The sequence below is a fragment of the Apteryx rowi genome, unplaced genomic scaffold (genome assembly GCF_003343035.1).
Source record: "Apteryx rowi isolate R43461 unplaced genomic scaffold, aptRow1 scaffold_89, whole genome shotgun sequence".
NCBI classification, from domain to species: Eukaryota; Metazoa; Chordata; class Aves; order Apterygiformes; family Apterygidae; genus Apteryx; species Apteryx rowi.
This window is the reverse complement of record NW_020451193.1, coordinates 839,759-865,059: the sequence shown is the minus strand read 5'-3', so window position 1 is coordinate 865,059 and position 25,301 is coordinate 839,759. Positions and strand designations below refer to the sequence as shown.

Here is a 25,301-nt window from a genome sequence, read left to right as displayed (position 1 = left end):
ACAACATAATCTGCTAGTTATAAACACGAACTGTTGCTCAAGTGCATCTGTTTACAATGATAACATATTACCTGACCTTCATATAATTCCATGCAATTTAATGAAGACCTAATGCTATGAGCATAAAACATAAATAAAAGAAGGAAGCACAAGATCCTATAAATATTAGGAGTGTCCCTTTGTATCGTATTTCTCCCTCTTTCTCCTTTTTCATTTTACAGGATTTTAATAATTAGAAAAAAGTGCAGAAGAATTTTTATAAAATCTCTGAAGTCTGTATGTCTTCCTCCTTGCCCATCCATGGGTATCATCAGTGTAAACTTACCTAAATTTTCCCAGCAATAAAGCAATATTGTAACCTGAGAAGAAGTGACACTTGCTCAATCATAGCCAGGGAACCACTAATGAGAAAAACCAACAGCATGACAAGTGTTTCTCAGGTTATAGCAGAACCTAGGTGAGCATCCTGGACCGTAATCAGATTCTAGTGACAAGTGCCATGTGGAGAAAAGAGGGATCACCTCTTGCTTGAAAAATCTTTGTCAGCTAGAAGACTCGCTGATTAAAAACAAACAAAAAAATACCCCAAAGAGATGCAGTTCGTGAGTAGAAACCACTGAGAGAAAGTGAGAAACTCCCAGTGTTCCCAAAGGAAAAGGAACATCAGAGTTGTCACATGAGATGCAACTCTGACAGCTGGCCAAAAACACGTTAAAAAAGGAAGCAAAGTTGGGGCATGTGACAGACATCCCCATCTCCCACCCTCATGTCATTTTTGGCATAATGGCGCTGTTTCTTGCTGGTGGAGCCCATTCCTGATAAGATACGCCTTGTAGTAGCTATCATTCCCCCCCCACAAATCCCTCTGTCAGCAGAGAGGTAACCTTGAGCTTCTTCACAGCAATCTGAACTTGTGCTGTGAGATCTTTATACCCGCTATGCAAAGGGCTAAAGGAGGCAAACTAATGCACTTTCAGGAGAAAAAAAATTATAAAACCATCCGAAACTGGATGAAATAACTTTCCTTGCTGCATGCATGCACACAAATAGAAAACATAAAAAAGTCAAATTATCACATAGGGTTATAATATTTTATTTGAATACTGACTGCATAGGACTGAGGGAAGGGAAAAAATGGAAGGTAAAAGCAGGTCAAGTATATATAGCAAATATGTATAGCCTTTTAAAGTCTGATTGTACTGAAATGTCGCAGCCATGAAGCACCCTGGTTCATCTGACTAACTAAAGTCAGACTCATTTTAGTAACCTAACAGAAGGAGGTAAAACTCTCTCTTTCCCTGTAATAGTATCTTGCTTATCTGCTACTAATAAGAGCTGTAAGTTACAGGCTTCTTAATTGCTGGGTAAGAACAATGCAGCAGTGTCACGCTGCCGGCAGCGAGTACTGGAGATATGTGCCACTCCTGAGAATCAGTATCAGCGTGCCGGCTAGAGCTGGGCTGTGCGAATGAACAGCTGCAGCATGTCATTTGGGGGTGCACCATACTTGCAGCCAGCAGGATCGTGTGGGCAAAGCGTACCTTTAAGGGTCTCTAGCAGGAGCCAGCTGGAACCAGTTGTTATGTTAAGATGGGAGCTTGAGCTTAGCAGTGCTGCTTGGGTAGAGCACAGGCGTTGAATGAAAAGCGATCTGACTCTGAATGATAACTGAACGCACATGGTACTGGGAGTAAAATGAGCTAACAAAATATTCTGAGGGGAAAATCGGAGGAGGTAAAAGCAGATAAAATGCCATAGTTGAAACTGTTGAGAAATGTTGAGGACAACTGGAGATGGTTTAAACCATCCTGTGTGCTGTATCTGCTTGCAATGAATAAGGTCTGCCTAGCGTTATATCTGATAAAAACTGGTTCTGAAGCACTTTATTTTTGCAGTAGTTGTCAGTCCACAAATGAGAAAAGGTACAAAGACTTCTCCAGAGAAGAAATTGTCCTCATTTAGCTGCAGGAACAAGTGGTATGAGAATGTAACTTTGCAAAGTTATCTAGTGGAACTGGGGTGCAAATCTTAACACATTTCCAGGATCCCAAGGGGTTAAAGAGGCTCCTGTCCCTAGGCCTGATGAAAGTGTAGAATGACATTGCTCACAGGCAGTTCAAAGGAAGGACTTACGTCTTACAATAGTGTGGTCAGAACTGGTGACTGGTGGCAGACTTCAGTAGGAAAAATTGAGGAGCAATGCTGTCAAGTAGGGAAGCGAGCTTTGGCCTGTAAAATGCCTTCTGTCTTTTCTGGAGGCCTGCATGAGCTTGACTTGAACCCATAAACTATCTGCTGCTGCATCCAAGTAGTCTTAACAAGTCCCACCTTTCCAAGAATACATTACTTTTCTTGTACGAATGAAAACTGAATACCAACTGAGGTCGGTTTTAGAGATTGTAAATACCTTTCTAGAATATTTAAACCAAATAAAATGGACACAGTCAGGAGCTGTCACACTGGTAAGGAAACCTTGTCCAGTGTCAATGAAATGCTGAGTGTGTTTCCCAGAGCTGCTACTAGGAAGGAAATCCTCCAGAAGGAAGCTAAGACCCTGACACTGATCAAATTGACCTCTGTAGTCTATTTCCAGACCTGCTTTCAATTAGTCTCAGTGATATTTAGGCTTCATGCGGTTGCTGCACTGCTGGCAGCTTCATCCCTAGAGCTGTCAGAACTACAGAGGTATACTGAATTCATCAACCAGTTCTGCATGTGATTTCAGGGTTGAAAAATAGATTTGAGCTCCAGAACTCTATGGCTCCTTCCTTCCCATAGTCATCATCTTCCTCTTTGTGCTCTTGCATTTTCCACTTTTTCCTTCACCCTTCCTAATTTCTGGGCAACTATTTCCATTTACAAAGTCTTCTCCTAACCACAGAAGAGCAGAGGGAGACATTAGGGTTGTGGATGGCCAGGAAGAATGTTTTGTTGTGCTACTGAGGTAAATACATTTAATTCTATCCAACTTGTGCAGCCAAAAAGCTTCTGTTTGTTTATATTTGAAAGAGTGAACTGTACAGGTATTAGTACAAAAAGAATGGGTCTTGAGTCTTCAGARAGCTACATAGAGCCCCATATAAACAGGTTAATCTACCAACACCAGCTCTTCCTTTGCACCCTATTCTTTGTCCTGGATTTCCTAAACTGATATGTGAATTGTTAGAARGTTTTCACACATTGAGGTCTACAATTAGGGCAGATTTCATAGTTCTCTAGTGATACCTTCAAGGAAATGATTTTAGAGACTCACAAGTGAGCCCTTTTTCTTGAAAATTAAGACAGATCATTGATGCCTTCTGTATCTGTGGAAGCAAAATTCACCCTAGAAGCTGACTAGGGAATAATGATAGGACTCTTCTGCATTAGTGTTTAGGGACACTGCATGCACACACAACCACAACATGAGGTCTGAAAGGAAACTGTATCCCTGACATCCAAGCCGATCTGTGCATTAGTCTGACCTATCATTTTGTAAAGGTTTGGGATTTTGAGAAGTCTCTGTTAAATGTTTGTCTTGAGTGATATGCTGTTGGTGAAAATGGTTTACCGTGTGATTTCTCTCTCTTTTGATATTAGTGTTGTTGTATTTCTTCTCATAAAGAAAGTCCTTACAGGGTTTTTTAAACTTAATAAATACTATAAATCTTAATAAATTCTTCCATTGGATTTCATAACTGTATGAAATATATTTTCACCTAATACAAGCAACATATCACAAATGAATCCTTTAGTAGAGATGTATGCTTTAAAAGCCTAGAGTAGTATTTTACAATTTCATGGCTGGATCTGGGTTCTACTCAGTTTGTAGCATAACAGCCAGATTTTGGAAAGCATTTGGATGCTTACTTACACTAGTATCAGTGGGATTTAGATGTCTAACTACCTTTATAGAGCTGACTCTGCATAGTTAGCCTCTCACTGTAGCACAGAAATCCTTGACTCAGCATCTCTTCACTTGCATGAAAAACTGTAGTTGCTTTCTTAAAGAGATGCTATCCCTCTTGGACACGGAGAGTGCGGAGGGCAGGAAGTGTATGAAATATTTCATTCAGAGTATGCTTTTCTGGAAGAAGAAAAAAATGGTTCTCAGGATCTTTTCTACATGAACATGGGGGTTAAGGTCACACTCCCACAGCTTGTATGAAAGTAGTGGGCGTAAATCATACAGTTGTTTTCTGGCCTACTGCCACAGTCAGACAGGTGGTTCTTTGCAGCTCTAAAAGACATGAGGAAATTGCCTTACCATGCTAAGTATAGCTCATAGCTTCACTAACATTCCTTTACAAAACTGCTAGCTAATGATCAGCATCAAATTTTAATTATTTTATGGTTTGACTTGCTCAATATTTAGAATCTTTTGACTCCATTATCCCTGTACCTGTACTTTCACTCAGTATTTATACTGTACAATATGCTTACTGTATGTCTTCACTTTAGCATATGTTCTTTGTCTGGCTGATTCAAGCCCTGATTCAAACTGATCAAACTGATTCAAGCCCTAGATCTTGATATAGATATAGATACACTTGGATATTTCAGTATTGTCCAGATCTATTCACCAGCTTTTTAGTACACCGAAGTGAGAAGTTTTGATTATTTAATACCTTTTCTAAGTGGCTGCTGGCAAGGAGCTCATTCTCTATTCTTAACCCTGACATACCAGGAGGATAGTAGTAAGAATGACACCAGCCTAATTATTTGTAAAGAAAGTTTGATAATTATTATGTGAAAAAATCCAGTAGGGTCTTTTCCCCTCATTTGCAAAGGAGAATTTATTTATCTAACAGAAAGAGATAGGCAGATTTTGCAGAGAACTAGATCTCCCCACTTCAGATCCAACTTGCTGTTAAAAGCTAGTCAAATAGTCATTAATTACACAGGAATCTGAAGTTTAATATTAATACACTGAACATCAGTCATTGGCACTGGCTGACTCTGTGTTGCCTATCCAGAATGCCTGAACTCCTGACACGTGGAAACTATTTTCCATTGTTAAAGGACAGGCCATACTCCATGTCGGTGCTTAACCACTCTTCAAAGACAGTCATCATCAGGATAATTACACCATAAGGAAAAATGTTCCTTAAGCTTATGATGCCTACAGATAAAACTCTGAGCTGTGAATAATACCAAATAAGAATAATACCAAAAAAACCCTGTAAATTAACCTCTACTAAATATAGATGTAATATTAATGATGAACCAGGCCAGAGCTGTTCAAAACCTATCTTTATACAAAATCTTATTTTCCCTGAATGTGTAACTATTTTTCCATGTATATTTAATAATTATATTTTGTAATGTCTCAATAAACTATATTTATGTTGCTAACAATGTTCTGTTAGCATCACCTAGCTGGACAGTAGCCAAGCTCCTGGCTTAGGTCTTCCGAATCACCTTCAGGAATCGCTTGTCTCCTCCCATAAACAATATAGTGACTCTGAGCTCCTGACCTTGTGAGCTATCCTATCCTCTTCCCTTTCCAGCTGCCTTCAGTATGGCCTAGATTTCATCCAAGCTTTGTGGGGTAGGAAGTTCTCCTAGCAATGGAGTCTTATTGCAGTGTTCAGGTGTATGCCCCATTTTATGATAGTGGATAGTCCAATGTTGGTGATGCCAATGTAGGTGTTGCAGTACGAGCTTTCCAAACAGGAACTCCTTTGACTGTTAGAAATGTGCAAAGCCAGGCTCACTGTTCCCTGCTTGCTGAATACTTGAAAGAAAAATGACTGATTAACAGAAGATCAGATAAGCAATGATGTTCCTCTGGAGCAAGTTATTAAATGTCAGGTGAGAGGATCAGGTGGCATTAGAAGAAATTTTCCTGCTATCTTTTTGATTTTCCTCATTTGCTCATTACTGCACAGACAACTGTTGGGAAAGGCAGTATTGCAGGAGCTTCAGTGTCTTCTATCATTGTTCTTTTGAGCTAAGTTTCTACTGCACTCTTCTACATACATAGCTGAAGCAATTATCTGTCAGTCCTGATTTATGGCCTACCAGGAAACAGCCCAATAGACCATAGAATTCCACTGTTCTAAAGAGTTAAATAATGATTCAAATAACAGGAAAAATATTAAGCATGTTTGTTAATAGGAACTGTGTGAAGAAAAACAATTAATGAATCAGTCCTTTTGTATGTGAGGTTCCATAACAACATATGTGGTTATTTGGGAGATTGTATTCGGGAGTATTGAGATATTTTCAGCTCTATTAATACCCTGAGAAATTTTAGTACTTTTATACTTGTCAGTGTTGTCTGAATCAAGGCTGGTTTCTTGTCTACAATATTCCTGGCAGCTAAAATCTGGCAGGTTTTCACAGTTCCCTTTATGGTTGCAGAAATATCATAACTTCATCCAGACTCTTCCCATGATGTTAGTCAAAAGTGGACATACAGAAACTCTCTTCCAGCAAGAGGTCTTCCCCCAAAAATAAAGCACCGATCCTTTATTTTATTTTATCACCCAGAAGATAGTCAACGAAGAATATCTCTTTCTGCTAAGTACTAAACAAAGGTAGAACTAAAGAGCTTGCAACCTATGTAAAAGATGAAATCATAGGTCATTGGACCTAGAGCTGTGGAAAGTCCAAGGAAATGAAACCAGTACTGGTTAGTATGAGGAGTAGAAGTCTCAGTGTCAGCCATCTCTAATTATTGCAAGATCGTAGTCTTAAATTAGGAACTCCCATCTGCAATGAGATCTGTCACACTCATTTTGAGCCTGTGAGCTAAGCCTCAGGCGTTTTTCAGCATCAGTACTGTTACTGAACTCAGGATGCATCCTTGGAAACTATTCCTAATATGAAGTGGTCAACATTAAACAAAGAAAAAAGAAATGGCTAGTTTTAACATTCTGAAATTGTCATTGTTTTTACAGCAAAGGGGAGGATTTAATATGTCTATCCTGTGCTGTTTAATAAATGAAATAACTAAATGTGTTAAATATTAGATTGATTGTGTTAGCAAGTGCAAAACTTTTTTTGCATGCCAATTAAAGATCAGTTAGGGATATCTCCTCTCCTGTTTGGCAGTGGGGGTGCCCAAAGGATGCAAAACACTGAGTGAGATTTCGCCAGTGATTTCCATAAGGACCAGGAGTTCTTCCTATTCCACTGTGCTCTGTGAACAACACTAGTTGTAAACTACAGCTTTGTTAATATTCTATCAAAAACTAATAATCTTAAAAATAAATAATGACATGGAAGAGCAAAAAGCCTGACATCATCTGTTAGAAAGTGACATGAAAGAGTTGAGGAAACTAATTTAAGCAGCATATAACACTTGTCTTCTTTCCCTTAAGAAGTTCTCTGAAAACAGAATGTGATTTGATTGACTTGTTACCTAAATAATTCCCAAAATAATTTCTGCAAGTTAATTTCTCTTCTTGAACAGATCACTGAAAATAATATGTCAAAATGGATTTTTTTGCACTGGAATAGAGTTCTTATTCTTAATAAAATTTCAAATTTGCTTTTAATGAGTACACCCAGCCATATACTGTATTGCAAAGCCTTCCGATGATTGTTTCTGTTACAGTACAAAAATAAAGGACATTGTCAGTAAACTAGTATGCTAAAATATTTGCAGGCAACAAAAGTTTTATATCAATAAACTGTCTAAAAATTAAAATAAATATTAGAAGAAAATGCTTTTTCTCCATTTATAATGCTTTGTGTAGGAGTAATATCAGACAATCTGAAATTATTGCTTACACTGTACTTTAAAAGAAAGGCTGAGAGGCTAATGTTGAATAGACTAAGAACCTGCGTTCTCAGAGGGGTTTGTTAAGACTTCTATTCATTGTTTTACGTTGAGTCTGTCTATTGTAAAATGAGCAATCCTCAGAGGGCCTCAGTTGTTTGGGGATTTAGAAACTATACTCTCAACAATGAGGATATTGCTATTTAAGGAACTGAGAAGAAATAGCAGTTGGACAATGGTTTCCCAGAGTCTGCAAATGTGGACTTGCAGTAGAGAATATATTTTGCTCAGTTTAAAAACATCTGGACAAATCAGTCCACTGTCTAGATCCCACAGCAAATTAGGGTCTGATTTTTAATTAAGTTTGGCATGCATCAGAGGGATACATATGTTCAGCACATGTTTTTACCTTATACATCTTTTGCTCCATTACCTACATATTGTTCAAAATGAATTCTGCTGCTGAACACAAGCCATCCAAATTGCTTTACTGAAAAAATCCACAAAATGAAAAATAATTCCAGTCTTTGACAAAATGGAACAATGATTTTTCTCAGGGAAGATCCATGGGTTGAGACAAAACAAGTAAACTTGTAAAATGATTAAAATTAGTCTCTAAACCACATAGGCTTTCCAGATTTTAAAACCTCAAACTCAAGCTAAGTTTGCCAAAAGGTTGTTAATTTCTGCCTAGTGTTCTTTTCGGGATCCATGCAACTCTTCTTCTCCAGTGAAACTGGTATAATTTTATTGTTTTGAATAATAATCACACTTTCATGCATGGGAAGGGTTCAGAACTTGAACCCTGGAGCTCATCAGCTTTGAGAATTATGATTGTAGGTATAAATCAAAGTGATGTGCTCTGCAGGAGAATTTTTGGAAATGAGCTTTATGACCTTAAATTGAAAAGGATGGGGTTACATCACAGGTCTAAAATTAGGGAGACACAGATCCTAGCCTGGCTCCAGTTGCCAGGCGTACCTGGAGCTGCGCGAAGGTACCTCCCACAGACCTCTGCTTGGGCCTGTTCACCAAGGTAGGCTGGATAACATTTGCAGGACTGCTGAATCTTGCATCCTTACAGGAGTAAATACCAATTCATCTGTGACTATGTGAGTCCTGAAAGGCAGGACTGTACCCATTATCAGATATATGAGCTGTCCATGCCACTAAGGGTGAGATAAGAAGATCAAGACACTGAAAATTAGTACCTGCTGGCACCTATCACTCCATCAATCTAATCTTGCAATAGTCTCATTAAAAACAAGCTTTAAGAGCACTGAGAAATAAAATAGAAAGTAATTTATCATCTCTGAAATCACTCAGGCCTCTCAGAATAATATTTCTAGATTGAGGGAAAAGCCAGTTTGTCATAGTTGCCATGGAGACTAGAATTAACCTCCAAAACAGTTGTACTTTGCACCTCCTCAGCTCTGCTGCCTGACACTCTGCAACCTCAAGGATGAGAAAGTTGCCTAGCACATGATGCTCGAAGCAAGAAGAGAAAAACACTGGGGATTTACTGTTTGGTCACCCCCTGTCAGCTACATGAAAGAGAACGCAGCAGACTGGAAGGGAGTTCTGCCTATGGGAAAAAGAAAAAAGGCAAGAGATTTTGTACAAAAGAGTATTCAGTTGACATGGGAAAGAAAGTACTGACCTGCCAAGCAACAGCATAGAATGCAGAAGTGAGATACAGAGACAAGTCCGTGAGTACACGCAGAGGAACTCTCTCTCACACACACACACACACACACACACACACACACACAGAGCAGAGGAGCTTTGGAGAACTTAATATTACAGTTTTGTTGGTCAGCTTTGTGGTCTTAACCACAAGCCTGCAATCGCTATGCATCTATGCTTGGTAGCTGGAGGCTGTTCTTATAGCCACCACTTTTATTTAGTTCTAGCCGTTGGCCTTCCCCGTTGACCACTCAAGTCCTGAGAAAAGCAAAAACAGTGGATTCAGTGGATTCCTGACACCCAATCGCATCCCATAACCTGAAGTGATAACTTCTGTTTTCTTGTGGGAAGCTCCCAGGCAGAAATCTCATAGCTGTACGTTTTTGACTGGCACAACACAAACATAAAACTGGTGAGTACTCAAAGGCATACATCCCACATACTTACACGGTTCCAAAGCTTGTATCTTTTAAGAATATACAAGGTTTAACATGGAATATTCCCAGGGTTAAAATGTGCATGGTTTTGCTCTGTTGCTGTGTTTTAGTATTTGATAGTTAGTAAATGTTATTTGTGACCAAACTTGAAAAATATATACATTCCATTAATTTACAAATGTCCTAACAGTTAACATCTGTGGCCAGGGTGATTTGCCACAGTCTTCTGTGAAATTCTCGAAAGTTGTTCAAATGGCTTTGGAAGACTCCAGATATGACTTTTTCCCATCAGTGAAGTATCTATCTCCCTTGTTTTCACATAGGTGCAGTATACAGTAGGGTGCTCCAAGACAGATGTTCAAGATAGTGTAGCGAATTCATTTCTATGTTATTTTCTTCCTATTTGGGTTAGGGATTTTCTGCTGTCCAGATGCCCACTTTAAAAGTCTTGTAATTCAGAATAGCAGAGTGTATGATAAATCTTTTTGTATGACAGGGAAAAATCAAAACACTACATATGTGTGTATATATGGTACTACATGTACATATTCTCAGAAGGTTGGATGTCATATATTACCTCAGAGAGGGTGTGGTGATGTTTAAAAGAAGCTGAACTTTTAAGAAAGCTCCGATTTAGGGGAAATATGTCCCGTCCCTTCTGTATTTTTTGTCCTGATCAGATTGGCATAGGCTACAGGGGTTTAACAGGGCATTCAGATTCCACTCCAGTGACTTCTAATGAGCTTCTGGCAACATGCTACACAACATAATCCAGAATGCATAAACATCCTGAGCAAGACAAAGCATCATGTGAAGCTGCATGATGGTGAACTCATATCCTCCCCCCTGCACCACACCCCAAAACAGAAAAAAGCCCAAACCACTAGTACAAACCACCAGCCCAAACCAAGCCAGTGCCATGTGCCCTTGGCTTGGAGGAAAGTGGGTAAGAGCTGGCAGCATGCATACAGTGATCCAAATGACATTGAATTCAATAACAAATTTGTATTAAAAATGATTTCCATAGGGCATTTCTGCAAATCATGGCCCAAGGGTAGGAAGGAAGAAGACAGGAGGTGGACAACGAATAGCCAGATCCAAGGGTGAGGCCAGAGAGCAGGGAGGTAGAGATTTCCAGGTTTAAACCTAAGTAAATAGGTAAGGAAGCAGGACGAGGAGTCACTTGCAGAACTCGGCACAGGCTTTATGACTTCTGGGAGAGGACGGATGACAAGAAGGATCAGATATTTCTGGAGATAGTTAACATCCAGTTCAGAAACTAGCTCTGCTACCAGCTTAGCCCCAGACACCTCCAACACAATCTGAACTGATGCAGCTATTCAGTGAATGACATTTCATGTTTGTAGTCTTACTTTACAGTAATTTGTAATATGAAAGCCATTTGCTTGAATAGTTCATGAACTGCTTCTGCAGGAACAGAATACCAAGTAAACATCCTATTTGAATGTGTTTCCCAATAATGTGATTATTTCTTTTTAACAAGAAAGAATTTTCAGTGCAAGAAAATAACCTTTCAAATATGCTAAATGAAACTATTTTCACCTCAAGGAAACAGTAATTTTCTTTTTGGGAATCCTGAAGAACTACAACAAGGTCCTCTGTCTCTTCTGAAACAAATAAGAAGCTACTTGTTATAACTTTCGTCTTCTGTTTGCGGGTAAAATGAAGATCTGAGAAATGACCGTGAAGCAAAACTGACTCTCCATTAAATAGTTTATCAGCCTGTTCTTTTTCACTTGGAAAAACGCAGAGCTGCTCATTTGAGAGACGCTCTGAGACAAAGAGGGTCTATAAACCACGAAGGCACATGGCATTTTGCCTGGCGTGAATCAGCTGAGCCCCATCTCCTTCAGTGGATCTATTCCGATTTACACACAATAGGGAGCAGGGAGACACTAGCAGTCGTACTTCTTGGTAATTCTCTATCCTTTGCTATAACTCATTCTCCACACTGCATGCTAACCAGAAAGATTTGAAGATACCATTTGTTTCTAAGTAACCTGCATTATGAGGTAGGGATGGAATTCATTAACATTTCCTCCTTTTCCCATTAGCAGCTTATTTTTGCACAGAATGAATGTAAAACTGGATATAAAAGATATTACAAGCGATATTTCATGCGTCCTTTAAGCCGCTTTGAGAAACACAGCTGCTTTACAGTCTCTTAAGACCATTGCATTTATACTCCCAGCACTCATCTGACAAATAGATAGTTAATAGATGCTTTCAAAGATTCTCTTGATACTGTAGGAGCCTATGATAGGTAAAGCATAATTTATGTTCATTGTAACTGGTAAAAGATTAAACCATTGTGTAATTGTTTCAAAATTCATGTATTTAATATTTTTTACAATGACAAAGACTCTTACAATAATAGGGTTTACTTTACCTTATGTTTCATTCATGAGCTTACAATACTTACATATTTACTTTTTAAAGAATGAAAGAATTACTGGGGTAAAAATGTTCCCAAGACACACCGTATTTTCTCATGTACCAATGGACAGTAAACACTCATATGGTAGGGATGGGGGTGGGGGGTAGTGAGGCGTCGCTTTTTTTTTCCACTTTGTAGATTGTGAGTGCTTAATAAATGCTGTAAAACTGGAATAAAAATCTCTAACTGACAGGACTGTTGTGTGGATTAATTAGTGAATGTTTGTAAGATGCTTTGAAGATGAAAGGTGTGATGTAAATGCTAATTATTTATTATTACTATCTTCCTAATCTTGGATAAATTTGGTTGATGTGGAAGTGAGTGATTGATCTTGCCAAACAGAGGTATACACAGTGGGAGAAGGGCCTTTGCAAGCTTCACATTAATAATTCTCCCTATGAATCTCAGCTCAGTTCTGCATCTCTGCTGCTGTCCTATCCCAGTGCCTCTGCATGGCTCTGACAGTGCCCTTCAGCCCTAAATTGCTACACTGTTGCAGTCTCTGGGCCTGATCCAACAATCCGTGAAATCAAAGAAGTTTTTTCCACCACTTTCAGTGAACTGGGAAAAAGGTAAAAAAAAAATAGGCTTTTATGCAGCGTTTTGGAAAATAACATCAGAAACCTGTTCTCTGAAACCTGCCCATATTTGCTCTTTGCATGATTAGCTTGATACATACTGTCAGGTTGTGTCAGATCATATTCATATCATACGCTGTTTGTGGACAATAATATGATTCTTTGCAGGTCTCTTCAGCTGTGAATCTGTAGCTGTCTGCTGCATTAAATTATGTGCAACTTTAGCATCAGTGTACTATATCACATAGGGCAAGACATTTTGGCATGAGACCAGTTTGGTTCCCACTCCTACAACACATGAAAAAGTAATCTTTCCTCTGAGAGGCAAGGGCTCCTAACTCCCACTGTGTTCACAGCTCAGCAGAGTTTGAAGGCAAGGGCAGCTACTTTCTATATATTTGTCTCTGTCAGTCATACCTTGGAAAAATCCCTACACTGGAAGCTGCTCCCCTCAACTTTCTGATTGTGAGGGCACACCGCAGGTAGGTAGTACTACAGGAGAAGTTTCCATAATGATCATGAAATCAGAAATTTGCTTAGAATTGGGATCTCTGATTTTACAGACCATCCCAACATAGAAAAAGTGTTAGCACCTTAAGACTGATTGATAATATGATTATTTGAAAAAGAATGAGTATGTGAGATCATTTATCAGAAACAACAGAATAGGAAAGTATTAAGCAAGAGGAAATGCATGAAACTTGCTTGCAAATACCAGCTCATATCTGCACATGCTGTCAGTGTGCTATAGGCAAATATCAGGTAGGAGGTAACAGATTCTGATGGCTACAAGTTAAAACTAGAGCAACTCAGACTAAAATAAAGCCTGCATTGTTATCAGCAGTGACAATTATCCAAGGACTGTGATATATTCTCTTTCACTCACAATTTTAAAAGGCAGGTCAGGTATTCTACGTTTTCATCCAAATGAGAATGAATCCTGGACGTTTCTATAGCTCATGTTAAAAGAGAAGCCAGGCTCCCTTTATAATATAATCATCTGGGAGCTCACTGTGCACATAATGAAATGTAATACATCAGGTGTGTTCATTAGTGATGATGCATGTCCAGGAAGTTGCTTGAAAACTCTCATCTGTCTCAGCAAAGGTCTAAGTGCTGAAATGGGGTTAGAAGGGGAATTTTAAGCACCTAGATACCTCTATGGATCTGGGTCTTAATATATAGCTACATTACATAGTAAGGAGGATTAGCCTCCTCATGAACTTCCTTTACTACTCTACAGCAAGGTCCCTTCTGAGAACAAATATGATAAAATGACTTGCTGGGTCTCAGAGTTCTCAGTGGCAGTGACCAGTACCAGGTTGCCTTGTCTGCGTATATTTAGTTTCTTCATTATTTCCATAACAGAATGTATTCTTTATTCATTTGATAACAAGATTGCTGTCTGCCATTAATAGAAATGTCATTGATGTTGTGAGGCAAGTTTGTCATCAAGTTATAAGCATTTTCTGGCACTGTTATATTTTCAGTTTAAAGATCTGACAACGTGGAGGAAATGATACTGCAAGGACTGAAATATTTGTCTTCAATGCTCCTTAACCTAGTAATATATTATCCTGAAGTGCTGAGGAGCCACATGAATATCAAAACTTGAGCTTCTGTGTACTCACTGTTGAATTACTGCCAATCTGGAAAAGATAAATTATTTGAATTTAGAGAGGGACATCTTTGCTGAAACTATCTGAGTACATTACATATAAGCTTTTTCAACTGTCACAGGAGAGCCCAGACAGACCTTTTTCAGTCTGCTTAGATTCTAAATGAGGTTTCTGAGAATAAAGGCCAGTGCCAGGGAAGAGGATACTGTAGTAAGTACCAAAACATCGACAAGTCTGTGCAGCATCATCTCTAAAATAGCTACCATTCTGCAAAATTGTGAGGACTAACAGAGGTCCTCCTTAAGAAAGGGAGCAATGAGAGTGAAGTATAACAATAGACTATCTATCCTCACCTGTGACTAAAATCCTAATTATGGTAGGACAAGTATAGCCTGATAGACCAAACCAGCCCTTCAGACCACAAAAATTGTGCCTCTCTGATTTAGTGAGATTTTTCAGGCAAATTAACAAGTACTTTCTGACGACCTAGTGAGTATATTTACTTAAATTATTAAAAGTCTACATAAAGATACTACAAGATGCTTTTAAGGAAAATAATCATGCATCAGAAACAATATTGTGCCACAGATTTAAAAACTGCTTTCAATCTAAACTCATGGCCATCCTGTGCATGGGAGAAGTTCTGTGTGGGAGGAGTGTGGGGGAAGGAAAAAGCAAATAATCAGGGGAACACATACCAAAAAAAGGACTGTTTCTATTTTTCTGTGCAAGCATGCTACTAATTCACCTTAGAGGCTGGGTGCCTACAAAACAGCCTCTAAATCTTTTGCAGAACATCTGTGCTAGGGATGGGTGGACACGACGGCTCTGAATCAGTTCTGCATTTGCTAATTTATTACCACCTGCAACAAGTTTATCACATATTACTTTCCCCAGAGGGTAAATTATAAGGGTAAAACATGCAGGACATAGCAACTGTATGTGAAGAAATGTCATTATATTTTATTATATTGTTGGCAAAGCTCCTGGTGAATTCAGCTCGTGTTTATTCAAGTTATGTATTGTACACAGGTTTGGATGATGGATAGATGCTCCCATAGGGTCCTGCGGAAAACAGAAACAAAACACTCCACTGAGTATGGAACTAAATTTTACAGGGATTACGTAAATAAAGGACACAAAATGCAATTTTCCATCTTCGGATTGAATGTTACAGAATGAACTCATCAAAATCTGTTTTAACCAATGCCTGACTGGCATTGTTTCATGCAGTGTAGCTAAGTACTGCAAAAATGGGCAGATGAAGGTACAAAAAGGTACAGGACATGTGCTTACACTTTTAATATGCATAAATATACACATGAAAGAAAATGTAAAAAAAAAACAGTAGAAGTTGTGAGAAAAATTGAAAAAAAACTCAGGAGTCTCTGTAGCCCTTCAAATTGGACTATTAAATATAGCTGTAATTTTTACATATTTATTCCAGCAGTCATGTTATAAGGCCACACTGCTCCAAAAGACTTTACCCAATCCAACCTACTCTGGTACCCAAAGAAAGCATATTTTCTGAAGAAGCAGACAGACTTCATAGAATAGTATTTACCACCATGTTTTCTCACTGTTTTCTGACTACCTGATACTTGTTCTTGCCTTTCATATTTGCTTCTATTCTAAATCAGTGTGACTGATCAATGATTATTATTTTCTGTATTTTAAAACTAAAGTTAGCTATCTGCCACAGAGAGTTTCTGTCATACAGACAGATTAAAATGTGAAATAGAGGAAAGAGAAAATGACATTTCAATCAAAGAACATTCCTTTATTCAATTCTTTCTCTTTTCAGCTATATTCAGAAAGGGGCTGAGATTATCTAGTTGATTACAAACAGAAGTTTATAATATAATTTTGTTATTGCCTTGAAGTAGGACCTTTTCAGAAACATTCACAAGTTTTCTATGGTCATCAGCAAAACAATAAATACTTCCTGGACAAGTTTCTGGATAATAAGCTATGTACAACATGGATATTGACAAAAGAAGTCACACTGGAGGTCACCAAAAGAAAAGGACGTTTAGCTGAATTTTATCTCCCAGGGATTTATTTTTAGCAGGGGCTGCCTTTCAGATTTTCTTCATAAATTTTTTTAGACTTGATTCACCCCCTAGAATAATTTTAGCATGGCTTAGTAGTTGGCTTGTTTATATGCTTTGATCAAAGGAATTAAAAATATCTGGTCTGTTCCTGCTTCTGCTGATGGAAACAATGAAAATCTAATTCATATGAATGCAAACATGGTTATGTATTGATGTTAAACATATTCTTTTATTCTTTTAAAGAATGCATTATGAATTCTGTTGTGGATAAAATTAAATTTGTTAATGCGACTGTCAGCTCACTTCAATGGTTGCTTACAGACTTGTTTAACAGAAACTGTCACTCTCCATGTACCTGCCCAGGCCAAAACGTGCTTCTTGCCTTTGCACTTTGAAAATGTTTGCAATACAAATAATTTATTGTTTGTTTTTATATGCAGGTGATTTTTTCACCAAAAGCCTATGTAAAGACATTTTTACTAAAATTTTGTGCACAAGAAGGGCTTTTTTAAGGACACCAGCAAATATGTGTGCAGGCCATTAGCATTACAACATTTTTCAAGTGATATGAACCTAAAATTTATGACAAAACAGAGATTAAATCAGATTTGGGTGACATGATGCCATTAAATGCTGAGCTGTAAAATGACCTACAGCTTTTTCATAACATTAAGATGTTGGCAAACAACCAAATTCCTAAAGAGACACAGCAAGGAATGTTAATGAGGGATCTTTTGTTCAGGAAAATTTCCAGTGATCAGAGCTCAGTCCCTTCCCTAGCTAAACAGGAGCAACGTACGGAGGYGCTGGGAGAGGTGCGCTGAGCGCCTTCAAGGGACCTGCCGGAAAACTCCGCAGCTGCAGGTGCACTGGGAGAGCTAGATATTCTGACCAATAAATACTCTGCACCCTTTTAGCTGCTCATACAATGATGCAAATAGCATGGTGTGATATTGTCATTCATACATAAAGTTTGAAATTGCCAGTCAAGTGTGAGCTTTTTAGTAGCCTATTTGTTCAGGTTTTTTTTTTTCTTTCTACCGTGGTTTTAAACCTATCCATTTACCAAGGAGGTAAACTTTGGAGTAGTCGGTATGCTTGAATTCATATAATAAATTTCCACTGGCGCCGACAGGTTCTATTTGCCCTTATAAGAAGCCAGATTCAGGGCTTCAGGAGGGTTGTTTTAGGCTTTGGAACATTTTTTGCAATTTGTAATCCAGTTAGCCTCAGAAATGTATTATACTTGACCTGAATCCTCTACAAATTCTTCTGGGGTTTTATTGTTAAAGTCAGATCTTGTTGTGTTTTTAAATATCTTTGAGGCCTTTGTTGCTGTGGAAAAACAGTTAAAAAACAGAGGAAACATTTAACTGTAAAAGGGAAACAGCTGAAACGAACTAAAGACCAAGTTCTGTCAAATGCGTAACACAGGGAAAACAAGAAACTTCTCTCTAATCTCCATAATATAATCTTATACTTGGGAAACTGAAAGGCAAAACAAAAATAAACAGAAACAAAATGTTTTAGTTGATATCCCTTGAAGTTACTCTATTAAAAATAAACCTTAACCATCTGAGCCCTGGGAAGGGCCTTAGAATTGGCAGTTTGTGCTCTTCAGCTTTCGTAAGCTGCACACAGATCCACTAAATAATGGTGCACATCCAGGTGCTCTTTGTATGATCTAGTTCTTCTCCTGAGAAGGCAAGTGGTGACTATTATCATAATGCTATGATCCAAGGATCTGATTAAAAGTTCACTATACCTAAGGAAAAGTATTTAAAAGAGCTCAGTTCAGGCACAGTAGTTCTTCACTTGGGTGAGAATAGTTGGCCTGCTCTTGGAGCCTACGTCACACCGAATCACATTTTACAGACTACAGTCTCTTGGTTCACTTAGAAAAAGTGAATCAGTCCCTTTTTATCAGTCGTTGTCACAAAAGATGGCAGTTTAAATTTGAACCATAAATTAATGAAGAACTGGATCATTCGATACATGGTTCAGATAGCTTTACAGTTACCTGTTCTTATCTTTTAAAATTTATCTCTGACCATAGAAACATATATTTACTTAAAAATCATTTTTATACAAATGTGACTTTAATAATGAATCTTGCTCATTTAATCTTTCTTTTTTTACAAAAATGTTGATAGTAAATACTGATTGTAGTCTTCACACAAGATGTGCTTGATATATGAGAGCTTTTTGCCTTTTTTTTTTAGTTAAGGGTGAGATGCTGAGAACATCAGCAGGGAGCAGTCTCTAGACATCAACGGTGAGTTCACATCTTTTTCTTGTACAAATAATTGACACTTGGTTTAGTGATCTGCCAGATGCAGTATCTAAATGGGAAGAAATACACTGACACTTGAAATAATTCAGTAACTTCACTATTGTTTTAATTATATCACAAAGTTCCCTCAGAAATACTGCCTATGATGCAGTTCTGCTATGGAGAAGTATAATTTTATAAGGATACGAAACAATACAGACTGATTTTTTTTGCTATGCATATGCTATGCGTATGCATTTTTTCAGGTGACTTAAAAGAGAATAGTCTTTGAGTTGGTAGTGAAGTTATGTTAATATAATTAAAATTGCAGTCTTATATCTCTGTATTCTGACGTCTAAAATAACTTCTGCATTCTCTTCTTCTTCTGCAAAGTTTTTTTTTCTTTCTTTCTTTTAATGCTCACTCATCTCTTTAGAATTTGAGAAAACTATTGTGAAATATAATTTTAGAAATTATTGGCTGTTCTGGAAGTTATACTCCATGATCTCAGTTCTGTGAAGAGCAAGAGTTGCTATTAGAAAACTGTGCTCAAGGTGACATATTCTATTGACTTCAGCCACCCCTAAAATAGTGTTTTACTTGAGTACTTTCCATGTACTGTTTGACAGCTAGGTATTTTTAATGCTAGTATGTGGGAGATTTATAAAAAAGAGGAAGTCTACAATGTGTTAGGGTATATTAAAATTACAAATGATAGGAAGAGGAATTCTTAACATGAGTTTTCCTGGTTTCTTAAGAGGTAAGGTACTTAAATATACATAAATGTCTCTTAAAATGTAAGTTCCAGACACTAAATATGAACCCAGTATGGCTACGCCTAGTAAGATGTGCAAGCTATGAGTAAAGCAATGTAAAATCTATCTTTAATAACTAGTTCATTTGTTTTTTAAAGTGAATGCTTTATTATCATTCATTCTAGTTAAAGAAGTATAGCCATGCCATACAAAGCATTTATTAAATGATAATGTGTTTCAAGAAGTTCCCAGACCTCTTGAACTGTTAATTAAATACAGAGCAGGCTTTGGTTACATATCCTTTTAAGAGTTCCCATTCCCCTGGGTTTAGAGATCACAGCAGGTCACCCTGTTCAATCACAGTCTCTCATGCAACATTGAATAGTGTTGCTATTCTCAGTAAATTCTCCCATTGCTCTGTAAGTTTATAGGAGATGAAGCTGGCTTCTAAAATGATCATTCTGTGTGTTAAATGTATATAAAACAATAACTAAGTAGCAGTGCGTGCTCTCTGGAAATACTGTCTTCTGATATTTATGTGTATTAATTTTACATATCTAGCAAAAGTAATTTAAAAAGCAAATTAAATTTTAAAAATAGTAAATGACACAGAGTATTAGAATGACTTTGAAAACCATCAATTCAGTGACAGTAATCTTGTACCTATAATACTGTGAGGGGTAAATCCTACCTGTTTCTAATAATAGGCAGGTATTCTAACTGAGTCATTTCTTTTAACACATTTTCAGCTGCCCCCAGACTTCCAGGCAAGCAGCCAAGTAAGTCAAAGGGCAAGGTTTGTACGTAACAGTTCTAATTCAGGGCTTGTGTTCACATAATATTCATCTGAAGCAACTAAAGGTGGAATTTGAAGTCAGTTAGTTACATTACATTACATTAAATACTGATGTATGAATACTCTTATTCAGGATATGTAATTTTAGACTGAATTAAGATGGATAGAAGGGGATTAATAGGGTTTACTTATCCGTGCTTAAAAGACGATTTGATTTGATTTTTCTGAATGTTCCTGCATAAACTTTTTCAAATATTAGAAAGAGAGGTCAGGATTTTGGTTTGGACTGTGTAGGGCGGTACTAGCATTGGCACAGGACTCAAAATCACCATGTTTGGGGAGATGGGAATGGTTAGAAATTGTGCATAGATCTTGAATAGTAGCTATCTAAACTGCAGAATCAGTGATTTCCAAAACCAATGATTTCCACTGTTTTTTATGAGAGCTTCCACCCCCAAAGTGTTTATTTCTTCCTAGTTATTGCAGAGTGCCATCAATTTCCCCTGAAATTACTTCAACATCCAAGTCAACAGTAGGAGTTCATACTTAGTTAAAACTGCTTGTATCTACAACACTTCTGAAATATATCTTAAGGGAACCTTCCATGAATTACAGATCTGGGTTATACAATCCCGTAAATAGAAAAAACCATGAGATCATCTCATGCACAGGATGGCTCATGATCTTTTGTTTGTGAAGGAGACGTTCAAATTTTTCACAGGCAACGTATAGAACCACACACTATTCCTCTGTGATATAATCTTTTTATATAGTCTTTGGCTATTCTGAACAAATTTGTATCTTTTCTCATGAGAAGTCCCGTATTTTCAAGGACAATGGTGGAATGCAGTATACAAAGATCTCCTCTGGGAAGCAGTGAAGGTCACAGCACACGTGGGATTTCTGACACAACTGAATCAAAGACAAGTCATGAAAACCTAGGTTAACACAACTTCTGCTTTCCCACTGATACATCTTGCCATTACCACAACTGCCTTCACCACAGTATACCACAATTTGCATTCTTTTGACCTTTCTGCATACAATTCTTTGTTAAAATACTTTGGACTATGATGTTCATTATTGGGTTTGGTCTGTGTGAATCTGTCAGGTACTGCTTCACAGCAAGGATTCATTTTCTAGGTTTATTTAAATTCTTAATCAACAAGGAGAGAAGTAAGTAGTCAAAGGAAGATATACTAACCATTTGCAATAGCACAGGAATCCTTCTGTGCTCACAGCCGATATCTACCTTTTTCTATATGAGAAAAGATTGAATTCTAGTAAGAAAGGAATTGTGTATTCCTCATTCCTGTCAGTGAGGTACAGTACATGCAAATATGCTCTTGAGAGGCAGTGAATGCCCTTCTCTTTTGTGAAATCTCAGAACCATCTTGCTTCCTCTTCCGTGAAAGTACTCTATGTTCAAAGTAGCTAAAACATTTTAAACTCTGAGAAAACAAGATCTGTCCATCACATATTAACAATTTAATTGTTTAAAAGCGTACATGGTATTTTAGGATAAAGGGGAGACATGAGAAGAGAATTGCAATACAGTGAGAGTAACCTGAAAGATGGACTATAGATGTGCTCTTCATGCAAACAGTGCTTTGGCGTGGCAAGAAGCAGGGGATGAAGATGGTGGAAGAGCAAGAACATGTTTTAAAATGAGGAAAATGAATAGGATTGCTCTAAGAAACTTTTAACAGTTCCATAAGCAGATAAAAGAAAGTCATTTATGAAGCAAGCAGTGAATTTCTGGATGCTACCACTGAATTTCTTGCTGCCACAAAGAGGTGAAAATGCAGAAACTGTTAGCAGGTTGAAAAAAGGATCAGATAAATTCATGGACAACAAGTCCATGCCTGAATAACAGAAGTTGTAGAGAGGGATGTACCTTCTAATATTCTTAACACAAAATGGATGCTGAGGGCGTATGGGTAGAATACACTGCTTAGACAGACCAGGCTTGAGTACTATCTTTAAGTAAGTAATTAATTAAATCCTAAAGTCCCATCTCCTATTGCCTCTGTCGGAAACAGACTACAAGGCCAGATGGACCAGTTGTTGAATTTACCAAGCAGTTGTTAATCAGGAGTCCCCTGTACATGTTGTGAGGAATGAAAGCAGCCAGTAACTTGAGGAGGGAGTTCCTCCTAAAGACATCCTCCTTTCTGTTTCAAAAATATAGTCAAAGATCAGCTAAGTCCAAAACACCTACCAATTATTGCAGTGATTATTCCTCTTGTGAATTTTCAATATTGCTGCTTTTGTGTTCTTTTTCAATCTCCTAACACCTTGTAGGACAAAACCCCTCATCTTGAAATTCCATAGTTGGTTTAATATAAACCTTTTATGAAAGTTACTGACATGAAAATATATGTAAGTCAGCTTAAAGAGAGGCTGCCAGCTACGTAGGCTCTAAATTTGGTCTACCTTAAAACTGTTCAGCCTAGGCTCTTTGTTAGAATGCAAAGAAGGTTAGGGGATGATTTCCAGCATGTGAGTGCCCGTTGTTATGCTACATAAGTTTTATATATTGGAGAAACTTAATGTTTCTTGCATCATGTAAGAAGTCTGGAAAAGAAAAAAACTGCTATGTTTTCCTGCATTTTCCTACATGTGCCAATAGTCACTCTTCAAAAAAATTTCATGATTCCTTTCTTGGACAGAAGCTAGAAATTGTTTGCTTTTTAGAGTAAGATAGATTTCATACAAGGGGACTTAGATGCTAATTCAAAGGAGACCAAATAGAGTTGAATTAGGGAAGGACGTGGACACCTATAGACACAAGACATCATCCAAGGCCTTTCTTTAATTTGGTGGCAGATTTTTAATATAGTTTTCTCAGGAGCCCTGCTAGGACTTCCCGTAATTTCTTTGTCATGAAACAGAGACACCTTCAATAAATGCAAAATAAACTCTGTGTGTAACAGATATTCAGGTCAATACTGTATCCTGTCAAGAAAAGAATGCATGGTTGTAAAGTCCCCTGTGAATCTGTTAAAAACAGGAACAATAGAGGACCACAAAATACTGTTTTCACCTGCATTGCTCTGAAAGAACACTTTTTTTTATCTCATAGTCTCACATTTACTGGTCTACATCATGTTCCTGCCTCCTCTTCCTGTTCAGTTAAACCACACCCAGCCAATTCATTCCTTTTTGGTTTCTATAACGTTCTTGGAGCTCTATACATCAAGGGAAAGGCAGTTTTTTACTCTTATCATAGTAGCCTGGCTGACTACTCTGTAATACTCCCCTCTTTTTCTACCAGTAATAAATGTGTGCTGCTCTGCTTTGAAATAATGTGCAAGGAATTGTGTGTTTCAGGATGCTAAAATATACTTTTTCCCCCCCTTTTACAGTTTTTAATAGGAATAGGAACATGGTGGGAGTTTAGTGGTGCAATGATGAGTGGTGACTACAAATCTCCTATCACTGCCTTTATATAAATCAGCATAAGGAAAACAGAGGTAAAATCATGTTATTCCTCCCAGAGGTGGAGATGCCGTCTATTTATTCTCACAGATATAGTGCTATGCTTCCCCTGCGTGCTTCAGAGCTGACCTAGGGAGACTATCTCTAAGGAGACAGGAGCTACAGTAAGTTAGCCAAGTGTCAACTGGTAAAGTTGTCTTTTAAAAAGTAATTGACTATGATGTTAGACAGCAACTAACCCCCTCACGTTTCTGGATGTCAAATAGGCAGGCAAGCAGGGGGGTTATTCTGCAACAGGGAATTTACTGTAGCATTCAGCTAAGCCAAAATAACTCCAGTGAGACAACAGAATCACAGTGAGGATGCATTTTCTTTATTAAGTTGTTAGATACTCAAAGGTTTAGCTATGGGAGTTGCTCCCACATAGTTCTTCCATAGCACCCACTTGTCCATGATGATGATGTTAAAGAAATTAAATATAAATGGAAAAGCAGCTTCTATGGTAAAATGAGAGAAACTCAGCCCCTGCACATTTATCATAGCATAGTTCTCATATTCCACTGTTGTACACTGGAGATTAGAAAGTAGTTTCTGAAGACTCAGATTTAAGAAGAGCTCTGTAGTGTTTTGTTTTTTTTCTGTGGAAGTTGCAAGACTAATAAGCCTGGTGCTGTGGGAAGAGTCCTTAGAGAACCCCATCAATGGAATAAATTTTATCCAGTGCTGGGTGGGCTACTGTGAACACAGAGGGGCAATTCACTTTCTTTCAGTAATGAGAATTAGCTGCTAGAGAAAACCATTCTTTTAAACTCCCTGGATGGACTTTTTCTCTTCTCTGTTTCCAGGTCCTCAAATCTTACATGTGTGCGCACAGAGGCATGCATGCTTCTGATACGTATGTGAGCTTGAGTTGTCCTTGTTTGCTGGGCTGAAATACCATTGACCCAAGCATTGTGCTTTAATCCTCCAGCCTTAGCAGCCTTAAAACCAAACTGAGTTGCACTGAAATGACTTTGTGATCTCTGCAAGCATAACTTTAAAAGCATCCTAAGAGCTGGCAGAGATGCAAACCCGCAAATTCTATTTAGAACATTAATAGTGCATCTCAGGCACAATTGTGTCTGTGTCTCCTAAGTTTTGCTTTTCACAGCAAAAGGCCAGTAACTGAAATTAGGCCAAAATATGAGCACTTGCAAACAGCAAAGCATAACAGTTATCACATAAATTCTTTTCAAAATCAAGTAAAGGGTTTTAAGTACTTTGAAGTCCTAATTAATGCCTGGTGTAAACGCATCATGTTTCCTTTTCTAAGCTGAAACATGTGTTGCTTCTTTGCTGTAACCAAAGAAAAGAAAATTAATGGCATCTCATCAGTCACATGGTTTTAAAACAAATGGATGTCCTCTTGGGTTTATTTTTCTTACTGCTGCTATTAGACAACAGACTGCCTTTCCTCAAAAAGTTTTGAGAAAAAAGAAATGTGTGTTTTAGGGGCAG

At 37.8% G+C, this 25,301-nt stretch overlaps 1 long non-coding RNA gene across 1 annotated transcript in view; it reads left to right on the top strand.

Moving 5' to 3' along the window:
- The window catches only part of LOC112977995, a 155,611-nt gene that overhangs the window by 81,192 nt on the left and 49,118 nt on the right, over positions 1-25,301 (top strand). Inside the window, exon 2 of the long non-coding RNA XR_003257724.1 lies at positions 18,763-18,815. This is a non-coding gene — a long non-coding RNA (uncharacterized LOC112977995). The remainder of the gene's footprint in view (positions 1-18,762; positions 18,816-25,301) is intronic.